Source organism: Pinus tabuliformis, chromosome 3_2, assembly GCF_031772625.1.
Source record: "Pinus tabuliformis cultivar Carrire ecotype Pingquan chromosome 3_2, CPIR1, whole genome shotgun sequence".
NCBI classification, from domain to species: Eukaryota; Viridiplantae; Streptophyta; class Pinopsida; order Pinales; family Pinaceae; genus Pinus; species Pinus tabuliformis.
The window spans coordinates 1,086,565,197-1,086,576,318 of NC_142302.1; positions in this window are offsets into that span (position 1 = coordinate 1,086,565,197).

Sequence of the window (11,122 nt, forward strand, 5' to 3'; positions counted from 1 at the left end):
TTTAAGGGATATTATTCCTCATTATGCCTCTACTCTCTCGCAAATGAAATGGATGGAGATTGGCACTCAAAATATTGAACCAATCTAGGGGGAATTTCTTGAGTCATCCAATAAAGTACCACCCTTAGACTAAGTCAAGTCGAGGATTTATAGATATTAACTTGCCACTATATTGTCCACTCTAAACTCCCCTGTCGATGAAAGTCTCATGCCCTCGTCTTGGTCGTCACTATCAAGGAATTGTCTTAGCTCGTGATACCATTCACCCTTTATGTCCTTGAGCCATTCTTGATAATGCTATGGTTCTAGGATATGCTTAGAATCATCAACCTTTAGGAACTTGGAAGTTTAACTGGAAATGGCACGTACCCATGGTGGTGTGCCATATGTTTCCAACCACGGCACATGAGTTCATACATGTTGATTGGAATCCTTGGCCTACGCTCAGCAGTGAACACTAAATTGCATAACCTATCAAACTATTTCATGCTTTGTACATATGTATGTACTTTAAAAAAAAATCAATATTGCTTTGAGGTATCTATTAGAGCTCAAAAATCCACCCCCTAGGTTCAATAAGAAATCACATCCTTTTCCAAGTTATAGGACCAAATTGTGATTGGTGAAGCATCAAAGAAATTAGTGCTTTGAGGGGTCAGTGCTCTTGCCTAGTTGTGGGGACTCCTTTCATCATGGTAAAATCCTTTCATCATGGTTATGTTAGAGTCGGTCTAGTAGCCCTCCACCAGAGATCAAAGCTCTTTGCATTTCATGATTAGGTGTCCCATTAGTGTGATCATGTTGCATTCCGTTAGGCATGCCATAATCTTGGTGGAAGGAGTTTGTGTCATTATTCCCCTCTTGTTTGGCACTGCTGGTTCAGGTTTGTTCAAGTAAATAAAGTCCTCAAAGGGTCATTCATCTTGCTTTTAAGTTTTAGGTCTTAGGTCTAGGGTTGAGTCTAATTTTATCTTGAGAGGTCATCAAGGACCAGCAGGCCAGAGGGATGTCCTTCATTAAACATTTCTCATCATTGTACAGCTAAATTTTTACCTTGTTCTCAAAAACTCTGTTTTTGAAAACAAGGTCATTATCTCATTTTTGTAAAAATTCTCAAAATTTCAAATTCTTCAAATGTCGAAGTGCAGCCTTGGTCTCCTTTGCCAAAGCATCCCAGAAGCTATCCCTGCAAAAATTTTCAGAACAAATCATCATTTCAACCAATTTTTCAAAGAAATGAAATTAAAGCTCAGAGCCAATTAAAGCAAAAAGTGTCAACATTCAAAACATTACAAAGTGGGTTTTGGGCAAGTAAAAATTAAAAGGAAGCCTATAAAAGCATGCCATTCCTCATTGGTAACTCATTTGCCTCTCAACACTTCAAGAGAATACTTGTCAAGTCGATTTCAAGGTTCATTGGGCGAATTGGGCAATTGCAGCGGCGCGCTACGCATCAGAGAGGCGCGCTACGCATCAGTGCGCATTTTCCAGTGCTAAATAACTCAGGCGCTACGCATTGGAGGCGCGCTACGCATCAAGCTGGGCGCGCTACGCGTTGGGTTTCTTGCTCAGGAAATCGCCAACAAGCCACCAAAACTACTTCTCTCTCTAAATCTTTTCAGGTAGGCCTCTGATCATGGTGATTTTTGGTTTGGCTAAGATGAATGAGCAATGAAAATAGAAAAAAATGCCATGCTAATATGAAGTAAAAACCCTACCTTGCTGTATCAAATTTTAAAAATGCAAATGTGCTAGGGTTTCATTGAAATTTGCTGCCCAAGGTTACCCATTTTCCATTCCTCTTTCCCCATATTTTCCTCACCATTTTCCTTGACATTTTTCCATGCAAATCATATAATTTCCCTATTAAAAATCGTTAAAATACCTAAAACCTACTAATTTCTAAAACCCTATGTAAATTTCCTAAACCCCACTTCCCATTAAAATCCCACAAATTATGATTGTATATGTTCCATGTTCCTTTCCTAAAATTTCCTTTCACATTTGTTTTCCCTAATCCCCTCAATGTTCCCTTTTCCCTAACATTTCCCATGTGCGTTTGTCCCCTTGGTAACAACATCTAAACAAGTCAAAACAGCAGTTTATTGGGTGCACAGTCAGCATTATTTTTCAGTCACTTGCCTCCAAAACCATGTCAGAAACCGAAATAGATTATGAGCAAAGTGATGACCGTGAAACAACACCAGAGATAGAGGTGCCAAGGAGGCATCACAGGGGTGGTAAAGGTGGTCAGCATGTCAGGGAGGAGCCCACCTCTTTGGCTTATCTACAAGCTTGTCCACTTGCAGTGTCATGTTTCCGATATCAATCATGCTATGAATATTGTGAGAGAATCTCCCAAATTCAACACCACAAGGAATTGGCCGCTTGTTTGTCCTACATTTGCACAATGGGCATGTGAATCTTGCAGGAGTGGACTTCACATTGTCACCCGAGATTGTTGCTCAAGCAACAAGGATACCCAATATTGGAGAAGAGTGGAACAAGCGCCAGCAGTTGGACAGATTTCATTATGAGCCATATATCAAACCTGTATATATGAGGCACCTAACTGGTGTTTTTCCCTTCAGATTCTTAAGAGACGAGTATGCACCTTTGATGAGGATCATCATTCGCTACTTCACTTGCGAGGGCAGATTTTCACGTTTGTATTTGTACCATATCTGTTTGTTGATGCATTTCACATGGGTACGAATGATGAACATTCCATTCTTCATGTGCCGAAATATAGAGAGGATGGTACCCTTGGTGCAAAGAAAGAGCCCAACACAGCAACACAAGAGCATTTATCATTATGCACTGATCAAGATTGTGGTCATGCATTAGTTGGCACAATAGGGTATTCCATGGGAGGATTTCATTTCTCGTGACTTGTTCACAGTGCCACAGCCACCTCCTGAGGTTGTCCTTGATGAGGGAGGTCCTTCACATCAGTTTGACATTCCAGAGCCCGAGCATGTCAGCTCCCCTCCATTTGTCACATATCAGAGAGGCCACAGGGCCTTATTTGCATCTGCACGACGAGTATTATCTCCACATTAAGTGGAAGGGGTCTCGCCTTCTTCATCAGCATAGCGAGTGTTATCTCCACATCAGGTGGAAGGGGCCTCGCTTTCGACAGCAGCACAGGTACCAGAGAGAGGCAAGCAGCCCAAGATTGATGAGGGGCCATCAGGTGTTCCAGGCATAGATGTTGTTGACCTTGATATCATTTCTCATAGCCTAGAGTCAAAGGAGATCATTCAGCAGCTAAGGGCTGAAAATGACTTGTTGCAGCAAAAATTGGAGATGGCAAATTGGACAATTACTTATTTATAGCAGCACAACAAGCAATTAGAGGATGAACACTCTCTTGATGAGTTGCAGAGGATCCGAGAAGACCAGAACTTGGCTCGCAAGAGACCTGGTGATTTGACACCTAAGGAGCAAAGCTCTATGCTCATTTAGGTGAACACACATCTAGAGAGGTTGATAGCAAAGGCAAACAGGGACAAAGACATGTTGCGCCACATGAGGAACCATTATTGGGCCCGCATGCATGTATGCAAAGCAAAAATGAAGGTACTTAAAGCACGCTTGGCCAAGGCACTAAAACGGAGGAAACGGTCTGATCCGCTTCAAATTTTGGCTGAAGCTACCTTGAAGGAGCATGGTGCTCAATGATGCACTTCCAGCTCAAATTTCAGGAAATTTTGAGCAATTTTGGTCAATTTTGACTTTTTTGTGCCACACACAGGTTTTTGCTCTCAACGCGTAGTGCGCCGCGTGCTACCCTGAATATGGGCAAGTCCATTCCTCAAAAACTTAGCATTTTTGGATTTTTCATGACAAATTACACTTTCTCAGCAATTTCCAAGACATTTCATCAGGTTTTGAGCCCTCAGAAGGTCAAAAAACATGCAAAAAATGACTTTCTGCCACTTTTTGGACACACAGGGAGCAGTCTTGGGAGATTGCAATTTTGGAGGGGCAAATGACTACCAAATTGAGAAATTCTACTTGAGATGGAAAGTAGACATCCAGACCTTTCCAAAAAGCCTACTTTTGCTCATTTGGATGCCGGGAAGTGCCTCAAAAATTGGCTCAAAGGCGCGCTACGCGTTGAGAATTGGGGCGCTACGCATCAGGGAAATTTGCCAGATTTTCACCTACAGCTCAGCAAAACGCAGATTTGACTAGTTTTGACTTTTTGGAGTGATTTTTCATCCTCCTTGATGTAATTGATGTAATTTTATGATTCATGGCACTTATTTATCTCTTCTAGAAGATTCATTCATAAAAATTCAAAAATTTAATGAATGAATTGGTTTCCTAGCTTATAGAGGCAAGTGGTTTTGACTGCCTAGATTTTAGTGCTCAGTTTAGAATTGGTTGAAACAGCTCCTAGAAGGAAGAGCTCGACCCCTAGAGGCAAGGAAAGGTGTTAGCTTGCCTATATTATGTATTTTCTTAGTCATTTTCATGGTTGGACTCTTGAGGGATAAGCTTCTATTGTATTACACTTTGTATCTCTGCAATTTTGGCAAAGGAATGACCAGGGTTTTGCAGCACCTTTTGGGATTCCTGTGGTTATTTGTGTTGATGGTGTGCTTCTCTTATGTACTTGTAAGTGTGTTATGTGTATCATTTTCCCACTTTTCTTTTCTGCACATTAAGTAAATGAAGTGTTAAGGTAGAATTCATAATTTATATGCTCTGCCTTCAAGTTTGCTTAATATCTATGTTTTCCTTTGTCTAAAGAGAACTCTCGAAATTTTCTTGCTCTCTTTAGCTCCTCACCGGTCATTCCTATCCATTCACTTAAATCAAAGGCATCAAGACAATCTCCTACCTTGCCCCAAGAAGACCTCTGCAAAAGCTGTGTCCCATCCCCGCACCCAAAATTGCTCTCCTCCTATTTTCCACCAAAACCCTAAAAATCTGAAATCAAACCTTCTCAATCAGTTTACTAGCCTAAAATCAGTGTTCTTTATTGGTCATCTCCGCCCTTTGAAGACCTTTTGCCGATATAGACCCGGAGAGAGCCCTCTCCTGCCTCGTAGGGCTAGCTACGAGGCTAAGTGGTTTGATGTTGCCTTGGATTTTGTCTTTTTCAGCCTGAGGCCAAATTCAAGCGCTAACAGGTTACACACAAAAATACATGATGGAGTGGTAACATTTCAGACAAGGTAGAGGTTAGAGTGTGCAAATTTTCAGAGAAGAGTTTAGGAAGGCATTGGCATTGAATGTTCCTTTAGAATCACTAGAAATTTTCATGAAATATGTTGGTGTTTTACACAGTTACCTTCATCACTCATTTTTTTTATTTAATCCAATTAATCTAGATGAAGCATGTGTGAAAGAAAATAAATAAAGAGGAAGGAAACCCTCTTCCACTCATTATAGAAAACATAGGCATGATGATGAACACTGCTGGAAACTATATGTCGAGCTAAAGCTTAATATATTTTATATTCAGGTGATGATATGAAGATCACAACTATTGGGATATGAAAGATTGGAAAAGCATCAAAGAATGCATGATTCCAAGAACTCAAGGAAATCAACTAGAGAATTTAAGCAAAGAATGTTGAATTGAGAAGACTGCTACAAGAAGCAAAAGAGGAGAAGTAGAGGTTGAAACTTCAGTTACAAACTAGAGAAGAGGCCTTGGTATATTTTGGATTAATGAAGGCTTAACAAAGCTATCATCTCTCAGTCCATAACCGAGACCTAAGGTAAACAGTGTCATTAATTCTTCAATTTCATGTTCTTTTCATTATCATGATGATTTTGTTGCATTTGAAAAACACACCAAGGGCATTGGCTTGAAGTTGTTAAAGAGAATGGGATATGGAGGAAAAGGCCTTGGATCCAATAGCCAAGGAACTGTGAATACCATCCAAGTGGTAGAACTACCTTGATATGTAGGACATTCTCCAACACCATCGATGAAATAAACTCCAAAGCCATACAACCAAGAGAGTCTTCAAGCAAAAAGTTTGAATTAGTGCAGGATAAGAGCACATCACACCATGCTGATATAAGTTTCTAGATATACATTTTGTATTATTTTATTGAAGTCCTACATTTTGAGTAGTCTCACCACCCATCATCAGGGACTCAAGTAAAGGATGATAGATTGGAAAATCGTGTTGGGGTATTTATAAATAAATAACCAACTAGTGATCATTAATATGAATGTTAATATGACTATGAAAAAATATGTTTTAACAATCATATTAACATTCATATTAATAGTCACTAGTTGATTCGTTCTTCATAAATACCCCAGAACTCTTTTATGATTTATCATGCTTTACTTGAGTCCTTGATGATGGGTGGTGGGACCAATTGAAACTTAGGACTTCAGTAAACTCGCACACAACATATATCTAGAAAATTATGTCAACATGACTACAAGTTGTGTAAATTTACTCTCACAAAACATCACACCATTCTAGTGATTGTGATTGCAAGTTATATCCAAATGGAGGTGAGCATTTCATAGGATTAGCTAAGGCAAATTTTCCTCACCGAAGTTTCACCAAAGACAACCATTCAAGGAAAGATGTGTCATCCAGGAAGAAGTCAAGACATGAAGACCCTTCTCCAAAACAGGAGAAAAAGAAGGGCAAGAAAGCTTGGATGAAGAAAAACCATTGCAACAAAGGTGGAAAATTTGGGCCTCCTAAGGAATATTATAAAACAATAGTGTAAATAATAAAATAAGAATAGATCACATCATCAAATTTTAGAGGGAAAAAAACAAAAAACTACTTTTAAAACTCGTATTTGAAACTTATTTCCTCGTTGTTTTACTCAAATTTCAAGCAGGAGAAATTGTTGGATGCATAATTCAATTATTTATCCAAGGAGTACCCATGTTTCATACTTTCGATGGACCATGCTACATGAAAAAATGAGAAATACATGAAAAAACGTTATTACAATCAAATTTTTCATGTATTTCTCATTTTTCATATAGCAGGGTCCATCGAAGTATGAAACATGGGTACTTATTTGATGAGGAATTGAATTTTGCATCCAATGAGTTCTCCCACTCAAAAATTGAGTAAAACTGTATGGAGATAAGTTGAAAATACGAGTTAAAAAAAGTAGTTTTTTTTTTTAATCTTTTTACTTTTCTACTCCAAAATTGGTGAATCATCCCCCATGGTTGAAATCATCATCTTGAATCCTATCAGTTCTTATAAAGTTGATTTTGGTTGTACATTTTTGTTTTGAGGCCCATTTTTTACCTCAATTTTTTTCTAATGATCATAGAGTTACCTTTTGGAAGCTCCATCTAGAGATACGTTTGAAGAAGGACCATAAGCTTATGAAAGCACATGTGAAGAAAGAAACTCTTGTGCAAGAACCAATAAATGATAAAATAGAACACACTATAACCCTTCACAAAGCCACTCAGGAAGAGAGCCCATTAGCTTGGTTAGGTAAGAGATGGGTAGTCTTTTTAAGTATTTGAGTGTGGCCACCATTGTAAATCAAATGTTTCTTTTAAAGACTCCATAGATAGGTGAATTTTTTTGCAAAAGTGATGAAATGTATAATATCACTTAAGTATGCAACATAATGATATTTTTGGCCTTTTGTTGGATAGCAAAGGGTATGGGTTTTGTTGTAAATCAGAGAAAATGTGCCTAATCTATGTAACTTTTGGGGTCTAAAATTCCTTCAGTTGGGAGGATTGATCTAGGAGGATCTAAAAAGGCTCAAAATTTAAAGTCCTCAAATCTAAGTGAAAATGGCACTAAGTCGTGGAGCATGATGAGAGATTTCCAGTGACACCTAAAAAGGCCTCCATATGAGGAATATATGGCCTTCTAAGGTTTTTGGAAATTAGTAAAAAAATGGGGCAATTATAGTGCCATGTAGCATCACTAAAAGAAGCCACGTGGCACCATCTAGGAGGTGCCACATGGAACCCAATCAACATTGAGGTGGGCCAATCCATGGCCTCCACATGTCCCAACCCATGATTGGCCATGTAGTCCCATTCAATAAAAATTTGTCATTTGTTATAATACTCAGGTTGAACCCTATACCTTGGTGGAGGTGGGCCAACAAGCCACCAATAGGGTACAATTGTGGTGCGTATTATACAATGGCCATGGGTTATATTTATGCAATTGTTGTTATATAAAAACCAAATGGAAAGGGGGTTCATTGGTTTGACCCTGAGACCCCCGCTAACCAAACTTGTTATTATATCAATACCAACCAACATGCCCAAGCCACGAGCTTTGGTATGTCCACTGACCATATGTTACATAAACTTGACGCCCATTCGCATGAAGAGGGGGACCCACATACGAGAGCACTCAAGAAAGAGTACCCAACCATAGAGAGGCACAAAAGGGGAGTTGACTAGGTGGCACCAGGAGGAGGTCGAAGCCTGGGACCCAGTAGAAGGGGTGCAACATTGGCATTATTTCCAAGGTAGGGTATATTCGTGGAATCTTTTATCCTATGTGGCATGAGATTCAAAGCAGTGGAGCCTAAATGAGTCTTGCGGTGATGGTGACAAAACCATAGGGTGTTTATAGTCATTCTTCATTATTTTTCAAGATGATTCCACTGGTGTAGAGATAACCTAGATCTGAGTAGCATATATGAGGTCTCATGGTTGAAGCCTACATGCATCATTGAGGCTTGGCACGAAGTTCAAGACAAAGATGCACTTTTCATAAGTTGGTCGTGTTATAGTAAAAAGTTGCAAAATGATGAGAAGAACCTATTGGTGTTGTGTTTGTTGAGTTTTGAGCACCTGATTGAGCATTTTTATCAAATTAAAGATCTTGTATCACATACATATATCTTCTTCAACAATTGAGTTTCCATAATTCATAAATATTTGTAAATTCACCAAGATTTTGTAAATATAAATAAAGTACAAATGTGAAAAATAACCTTTCAAAACCCATATAATAATCTAAAAATTGATACATTCGCAATTACATCCAATGGAATGGAAGCACACACATGTTACATAATGTGTGTAGCAGGATTTTAATGTGGATCAAATATGAATATAACATGAATGCAATTGTGTGCACCATAAAATAAATAACCATCCATGAAACATGCCAAATAGGAAATTAAAAATAGAAATTATTTTGTGTAATACATAAGTATGTCATTTACAATGCAAAAATATGTCATTTTTACATTCAAATATGATCAAAATAATTGCTAAAAGAGGTTAAAAAGGTAGGTGAAAGTAATGATTACCTTGGCCCACACTATGATTCAAATCCTACAAAATTGGTTGACTCAAACTTGTAAGGGTGGCTAGAGATTAAATTATGATGGTCATTAAGTTGGGAGAAGTAATCTCATATCCTCCTTCACAAAAAAAATCATAATGGCGTCCCACCTTCAAATGAATGCTATAGACTTTTAATATTATGGATATTGAATTAGTTTTTAGACGAATTCTCAATTCCAATTAAATTTTATTTGAAACCATAGTAAATAAAATGCTCACACACAAATTCAAAGAACATTAGGCCAATGTTTATGTGATTAATGCCCTCAAGGAGGAAAACATTGCAATACCCAATAAATATAACCACTTGGGACAATATATTAATGCAAAAAATGAGTATATAACAAGAATTTCACACAATTAATCATAAACAAATTATCCTCCATGCTCTTTAAATAAGGATTATGAACCAATTGTATATCAATCCACAAATAAATGTTGTTTATACCAAAAAAATATGAACCATCAAACCATTATATGTCTAGTATATAATTGTGGTTGTTGGATTAGTTAATTACAAAAACACATTAAAGAAACACACAACTCCTAAGTATCTAAATATCTTTGTATCCCATTTTAAGAGAAACTCAATAAAGGATTGAAATATTTACACAGGTAACATGATAGAAGAAGGAAGAAGGTATTGAATCCTATCTTGATGTCAAGATGTTGCAACTCGTTATGAAGATCAAGAGGAGATGTCCTAGCTACCAGTGCGATTAATATCAAACAAAGATGAACCATCATATCAATCTATGCCTAGAATATAATTGTGGTTGTTGGATTAGTTAATTAAAAAATCACATTAGAGACACACCTACCAAAAAATACATCAAACAAATTTGATTTAAACTAACTTCAAGTGTATAAATATCCCACTTAAGAGAAACTTGAGATAGAATTGAAATAATTACATAGATAAAAAAATATGAGAAGGAAGAAGTTATTAAATTCTACCTTGATGTCAAGGTGTTGGAACCCATTGTCAAGATCTATACAAGATGTCTTAACTACTCGAGTGGTAAGAGTTCTCCTATATGTTAAGTCATGAACCAATAAGTGTTAAGTCGCATATCAAGTGTCAAGTGCTAAGACATAGATCAAGAGTCTATAATATTGAAATAAGATGAAGAATTAGATCATCTTATGATTAGAATATAATAGAAATCATTTAATTAGTCAATTAAAAAAATACATTAATTAAGCAAACTAATAAACCACACTTTACCTAAAGGCACATTTGACCAAATTGATTTCAACTAACTCTTAAATGTCTAAATATCCTAACATCCCCTCTTAAGAATAACCTATAATAGGATTAAATTATTTACAAATGTGAGATAATAGGAGAAAAAGGCACTAAAGCCTAACTATGCATGTGACATTCTTGATTTCTTGCCTATAAAATATCGTAAGCAACCTATTGGCGTTGCTACAACACCCTCCAAAATTTCACAACCATCGAATTTTAGAGCCTACTATCACCATCGTACCTAGTGTCGCTTTGATATTCAAATGTCGTTTCATGCTCTTCTATGTGTTTCAAGTGTCCTTGAATGGTCCCGAGTGTCACCACATTGATTAGAACATCGTTAAGTGTATTTCATGAGCGTAACATCTTTGTCATCATAAAATGACACTTTTTTATCGCAGTCACACACACTTCACATGTTATACTTGGGGAATGTGAAAAAAGTGGAATTTTGATGTGTATTCCTTACTTTTAAAGTTTTTCTAAGTTTTATCGATGAGTTGGTATGTGCCACACACAGTTTTATGTTTAAACTCATCATGTTCACCCCTTTCCCTATGTCTCGGACTTAGACAAAT